The sequence below is a fragment of the Schistocerca piceifrons genome, chromosome X, assembly GCF_021461385.2.
Source record: "Schistocerca piceifrons isolate TAMUIC-IGC-003096 chromosome X, iqSchPice1.1, whole genome shotgun sequence".
NCBI lineage: Eukaryota > Metazoa > Arthropoda > Insecta > Orthoptera > Acrididae > Schistocerca > Schistocerca piceifrons.
Genome location: NC_060149.1, coordinates 686,599,973 through 686,607,338, shown reverse-complemented (window position 1 = coordinate 686,607,338; position 7,366 = coordinate 686,599,973). Strand labels below are relative to the sequence as shown.

General features: G+C 46.7%; 1 pseudogene; it reads left to right on the top strand.

The window, feature by feature from the left end:
• Positions 1-6,688: 6,688 nt before the first annotated feature.
• LOC124723806 lies at positions 6,689-6,805 on the top strand (annotated as a pseudogene).
• The last annotated feature ends 561 nt before the right edge of the window (positions 6,806-7,366 follow it).

Here is a 7,366-nt window from a genome sequence, read left to right as displayed (position 1 = left end):
TGGGTAGACATGCAGGTGCTGGTGGTGAGAGGTATGTGGAAAATGCAACTCTTCACATCTCATACTCTCAATGGCGGCCATTACACTTGTATAAGCCACTGCACGTTCGCCATAAAATTTGGGCACAGGAACTCTTACAACCCGCCCCAGTAGTGTAGAGATGACTTTGATAGACATTCGTCGCGTTTTATTCCACAAACAGTCACGATATTCACCTCTTCACTGTTGCACAACCACTTTTGCGTGAGCACACTTACACCAGTCCGATCACGTCAACACTACCCAAGCTTCTCCCTTTGTTCAGTCCTTGTGCCTCCAGCTACCACGAGCGAAGCTCATCTTCCTAAGAGTGGGGGTTCCCCTTCCACAAGTTTATCAAAATCATTTAGTGTTTAAGCAAATTATATCTATTACCCTGGAGTTAATACCAGTCGTAATGACTCACCAACTAGAGCTTAACAAGATTAAATTATACGGTAATAACTACAATTAACAACAAAAAGAATAGATTTAAGTCTGAGAGCTTAGTACGTTGGTGATGCCTTTTCGCTCGATCTCGCTGGCCTCAGCTCGCACTAATTCCAGGTTTCGCCAAGAGATGGCATCAGGATGCGCGCCCTGGCCGTCTCACGCCAGTGCGCTCGCTATCAACGCGCGGGGCTCCAAATTACTGGCAGCCTACGATCATTTCAGTTCCGCTACAAGTACGTGGCAGAGGGTGGTAGCACAATGCACCTAATATGAAAAACGTATGTTTTTGGGGGTGTCCGGATACTTTTGATCACATAGCGTACATAGGCAAGTAAAATAGTGACTGACATGCGATGGCGACGTTGACGATACACACGTCGACGAGGCATAGTGCTTCAATACTGTTGCAGATATAGCTCACAGTGGAATTATTCCGCTAGTCTGCGTTGGCCGCTTTTATACTGAGCAAGAAATAATGAATAAAAGTGAAGCTTAGCAACATAGCTGAGTTCAAAGAAGCAGTACGAATCCGACAAGGCGTCATGTAGATAAAGATTGTCAATACACGTCCGACTACAACGATGATATTGAAGCACACTGCATCAGAACGAAGAAACAGGCGTTGTAAGTGGCAGAATCACGTGTTGGTGATATCAAAGTGTTGCAGACGGTACATACCCCATGCAAAATTCTTCGGTAATCGTGCAGCGAGACAGTATTATTAAAGTGGTTATGAGCATAATTGTGTGACATTGATATTAACAAAGATAATTTGACTTTGTTCCGAAACACTAGAGAAGTAAGAGTGGCTATCTCGAAGTTGCGGGTAAAAATGGTGTCAGGGTGGCTTCTTAGAATTTAACGACTACTAGCCCCACCCACGTGATCCGACCTAATACTCTACCAGCGTGTTGCAGCTCCTGCGTAGACTTAAGGAACACCCTTTACACGTCACTGTAATGAAGCTACTTATACATTGCCCGCCATCAAAACAGCGAAATGATTACTATCGTGTGATTACAGTATAGCAGGAATTAAAGTTATAGGTATTTTCGGGGGAATACAGAGAGCGAAATTTGGTATCAGATCTGCCATGTCTCGCTGCAGCAATGTCTGCAGCCCATTTGAGGTTCGGGGCAAACTGAACTTGGATGCATGGGTACATCACTTCATGCTGATTCAACTGTTTGTCGAAGTTCACCGTAGTGGCTGGCGAAGGATAGTGCACTAGTCTCTCGGCAAACCGCGACCACATGTCTGTAATAGATCAGAGATATAGTGAACGTAATCTCCATGGGAACAGCCAAACCTCCTCTGTACTGGGTTGGTCAGAACAGCGCCGAAAACATGTGGTCTTGCGTTATCTTGTTGAAACTTAATTTCACGGTGTCCTCGAATACAGAGTACAGCCACCAGTCGTAACAAGTCAGATAAGTAGCAGCTGCAATCCAAATTACCAGCTATGTGATCCAGAGGTGACTGTTAGCTGTATTCCAAGGCAGCTCATATCATCATGCTAGCTACTGGTCATGTATGTCGACGACGAATGCAGTCTGGCAACGTTCGTTCCCCTCGGAGCGCCACACATGGTCACGTCCACCGTGCTGCTATACGCATAACTCGGACAAGACTAAAAGGTCGACGTGTTGCCAACCCTGTATCAAGTGTTATCTTTTGGTAAGAACATGGCGACATGACGATTATTGCAATCTTTTAGCAAGTTACTGCAGTTTTGGTGGCCACCAATTTAAATTAGCCTATTCATTCAGAAATTTCATTTTCTCTCACTATATTTTGCCTTTACAAGGTCGCGACAGCTATCTTGGCAACATTTTACAGGTGTATTTTATACTCGGCTTCGAGAGTCCGATATATGCTCGACGAGCAAGCTCTTTGCATTGTCACTGACGCGATTTCGTATCTTTGGGGATTCAGTTTGTACTTCAGCCATTGGTAAGCCTTCTTTGGTTAGAAGCCACTTGGCTACCTTGGTTTTAAATAGCATTCGTCAATCCAGTTCCATCTCTGGTTCTGTACTCTGGCCTAATGTGGAGGTGACGCTTCATGGCTTCGGAGGAGGACAGGTCTTGTCTGGTGGCGATCTGTGCTGTTGCGGAGATTCTATAATGGTGAATGAATTGGGTAATGTCATTATAATTATTTGCCGTATTGAAGAGTAGGTGAATTCATTAAGTTATTTTTCTGTTGCTTGCTCACGCTAACTAAGCTATTCAGGAAGCGGCAGTATCTTTTCTCATGGTGAAATGAAAACTCGTAGGCTGCTCAAAAATGGTTCAAATGGCTCTGAGCACTATGGGACTTAACATCTGAGGTCATCAGTCCCCTAGAACTTAGAACTACTTAAGCCTAATTAACCTAAGGACATCACGCACATCCATGCCCGAGGCAGGATTCGAACCTGCGACCGTAGTGGTCACACGGTTCCAGACTGAAGCGCCTAGAAGCGCTCGGCCACTGCGGTCGGCGCAGGCTGCTCAAATTTGAAGGAATGAGAGCAGATTGTAGCGAAATATGTCTCCAATATATTGTGTTATACATTCTATATTATCACCCTTGTTGTCCCTAAGTTGTCACTTAGTTTATAGTCGTGAACTGAGAACCCTACGTAGATCGTTCATTGTGAATTGCGATATTATATATATTGCTTTGTAAAAGAATTTGGGCTTGTAAATCTACTCCTTTCATTCGGTAACAATACATGTGTTTACTAAGGAACTTCTATCCGAATTAAAATTACGGAAAAAAATCACAGCACCAAGGAGGAGTTGTGCAATATAAACGAAAGCTGGTGGGCGTGTCTCTACATCTGAAAGATGATGTCCATTCAAATTTCACGCCATTCTCATAAGAGTGAGGCTAGTAGTACCACTGTGAGAATGCGATTCAGGTTTGCTTTAAATGCATGCTGTAACGGTCGTGAGAATTAATTACCTTTAAGATCGGACGAGGTGAGTTGATGTGATGATGAATGCCTTCAGTTCGGCAAAGACGCTTTATCAACACCTCACTGAGTCAGAACGAGGTCGTGTAATAGCTCTACGAGAAGTCAGATGTTTCTTCTGACATAGTGCAGAAACACTTGGAAGGACTCTAGCCAATGTACACGATTGCTGGCACTGGTGGTCACGAGAATGTACGGTCACAAGATGACCGGGCCTCGAACGGCCACGTGGCACTACTGAGAGGCAAGACCATCGTGTTAGACGTATGGTTAGGCGTATGGTTCTGGCGCATCGTACTGCATCTGCAGCAGCAATTTGAGCAGCAGTTGGCACTACAGAGACTCAACGAACTGTTACAAAAAAGTTACTTCAAGGACAGCTCCGAGACAGATGCATGCATTTCTCTGACACCAAACCATCACAATTTGCGATTTCAATAGCCTCAAGCGAGAGCTCATTGGAGGGCAGGGTGGATGTCTGTCACGTTTTTTGACTAAATCTGGTTATGCTTCAGTGCCACTGATGGCCGTGTGTTGGTGAGAAGGAGGCCAGCTAAGGGCCTGCAACCAACCTGTGTGCACGCTAAAAACTCTTCACCTACGCCTGGAGTTATTGTTTGGGATGCTACTTCGTATAACAGCAGGAGCACTTTCATTCTTATCCGACACACCCTGACTGTAAATCTGTACATCAATCTCGTGATTCGGTCTGTTGTGCTGCCATCCATAAACTGCATTCCAGGGGTGTGTTGGTTCAAATGGCTCTGAGCACTATGGGACTTAACTTCTGAGGTCATCAGTCCCCTAGAACTTAGAACTACTTAAACCTTACTAACCTAAGGACATCACACACATCCATGCCCGAGGCAGGATTCGAACCTGCGACCGTAGCGGTTATGCGGTTCCAAACTGAAGCGCTTAGAACCGCACGGCCACCCAGGGGTGTATTCCAATACGGTAATGCTCGCCCACATACCGCTGTTGTAACCCAACATGCTCAACAGAATGTCGACATGATGCCTTGACGTGTTTGATCCCCAGATCTGTCTCCAGCGGAGCAAGTATGGGCCATCGTCAGACAACTCCAGAGTCATCCACAACCACCATTAACCGTCCCTGTATTGACCGACAAAGTGCAACAGGCATGGAACTGTATACCTCAAACTGACGTCCGGCACCTATACAACATGATGCACGCATGCTTTCATGCTTGCATTCACCATTCTTGCGGCTACGCTTGTTATTAATGTACAAGCATTTCATACACTCATGTTTCGAAGAAACAGAACACCTTGTAGGACTGGAGATAGGACGTTCATAACAGGACACGTAAATTAGCGTGTTCATCTGAAGTACTAAATTAGATTAGATCCAACTTAATAAGGAAGTCATTAACACAATACAACTGGAAGTCATTAACTTGCAAACGGTTACCGATAATTTGATAGCATAGGCTTCGCTACATTCGTAAGGCTTTTTACGAAGTGAAAGGAAAGTGATTACTGTTATGTCAGATACACGGTCTAGTCACACTGATGTGACCATCACCTAATTTCGAAGGCGACGTGCAATAATGGCTCACAGACGGCAGGTGGCATCACTAGCAGTGGAGGGTTGGTAGGTTGGTTTGGGGAAGGAGACCAGACAGCGTGGTCATCGGTCTCATCGGATTAGGGAAGGCTGGGGAAGGAAGTCGGCCGTGCCCTTTCAGAGGAACCATCCCGGCATTTGCCTGGAGTGATTTAGGGAAATTACGGAAAACCTAAATCAGGATGGCCGGACGCGGGACTGAACCGTCGTCCTCCCGAATGCGAGTCCAGCAATGGAGGGTATGTAAAGCACGTCTGGGGGACGCGGAAAACAGTGTAGTCGTTGTTGCATTTAGGAAACGAAGCGATTCATCTGACATCCAAAAGGGTACGATCACTGGCTTTCGGGCCAAGAGTGGAAGCATTTCCGAAACGGCTAAGTTTGTAAACTGTTCGCGTGCCAAAGTGGTTAAAGTATACTATCAAATGGCTCTGAGCACTATGGGACTCCACTGCTGAGGTCATTAGTCCCCTAGAACTTAGAACTAGTTAAACCTAACTAACCTAAGGACATCACAAACATCCATGCCCGAGGCAGGATTCGAACCTGCGACCGTAGCGGTCTTGCGGTTCCAGACTGTAGCGCCTTTAACCGCACGGCCACTTCGGCCGGCGTTAAAGTATACTGTGCTACTGTGGTGCACCACAGGCCACAGATATCTTGGTCCAAGGACGGCTGCGGAGATGTGCAATGGCGAATAGACGTGCAGCTGTTGAGCAACTGACCACCCGGATGAACCAAGGGGCTACCAATACCGTCTCCTCAACGACCATTCAGAGAACGTTGCTGCGTGTGCGACTCTGCAGCAGGTGCCTTGTTCATGCACCCATGCTGACAGCCGTTGATCGGCATCTAAGACTGGAATTTTCACGCCAGTAACGCACCTAGACGTCCACTGAGTGGCGATTGGTGGCCTTTTTACATGGTTCATGTTTTATGCGCCATCAGACAGATGGCTGTAAGCGTGTTCGGGCCGGAACGTCTGAAAACAAACACTCTGAAACAATTGGGTCCAGGCCGGTGGACATTCCGTGGGTGGTCTCGTCATTTTGAAAGGCACAATGGATCTACACAAGCAAACATCTATCCTTGGGGACCATGTCCACCCATACATGCTGTTTTGTTTCTCCTCGGTACGATGGCATTTACGAGCAGGACAATGCGACAAGTTACAAAACTCACAGTGTACGTGCGTAGTTTGAAGAACACCAGGATGAGTTAACTGTACCATGCTTGCCATCAAGCTCCCCGGCATTAAAATCAATTGAGAAACTATGGGACCACCTCGACCAGGCTGTTCATCTCATAGATCCTCAACCGAGAAACGTCGTGCAGCTAGCCACGGCACTGGAGTCAGCACGGCTCCTGTCGTTACCTTTCAGAACCTCGTCGACTCTCTTCCTCCAAGTCTCGCAACGGCCTGCACTACAGAACATGGTTATTCAGGTTATTGACAAGTTGTCACACTAATGTTACTGGACAGTGTATTATCAGTAGATTACTGAATGGAGGATTACCACTAGAAAGTATCAACATTCTGGAATTATTATGCAGTTCGACAAATGCAGGACTCTCACTCCTGACTTGTAAAAGTAGTTTATATTCTCTTCAAGCAGGGTGCCAGAGTGCTTTCTGGATTTAAAGGGACACTTATCCCAATGCGTGGGCAATGGCCTTGCCGCAGTGGATACACCGGTTCCCGTGAGATCACCGAAGTTAAGCGCTGTCGGGCGTGGCCGGCACTTGGATGGGTGACCATCCAGCCGCCATGTGCTGTTGCCATTTTTGGGGTGCACTCAGCCTCGTGATGCCAATTGAGGAGCTACTGGACCGAATAGTAGCGTCTCCGGTCAAAGAAAACCATCATAACGACCGGGAGAGCGGCGTGCTGACCACAAGCCCCCCTATCCGCATCCTCAACTGAGGATGACACGGCGGTCGGATGGTCCCGATGGACCATTTGTGGCCTGAAGACGGAGTGCTATCCCAATGCGAGGGAAGACATCCTGGAACATCCTCCTCTACCCTCCTTTCCACCCCCGGGCAATCCACGCATTTTGGGCAAATGCGTGTGTTACCCCTATACCCCTGTGAAGTGTTTCCACCGTGTCTAGGGCCACTGTATGGCCTAAAGCTGAAGTTAACCCATCCTTCCACCTATGTTCATAAGAATCAGCCCCGCAACGCCCCCTCCCTCTTTTATTAGAAGACACTCGTCGTTATGTGTCAGTTGAGCATACTGCAGCACAACTATAAATCCAAAAAAGTCAGCAAATATTATTCTAATTACTAACGTAAGGGACTTGAGAATTATAATATTTCACTGTGGCAGTGCTGAAGTAC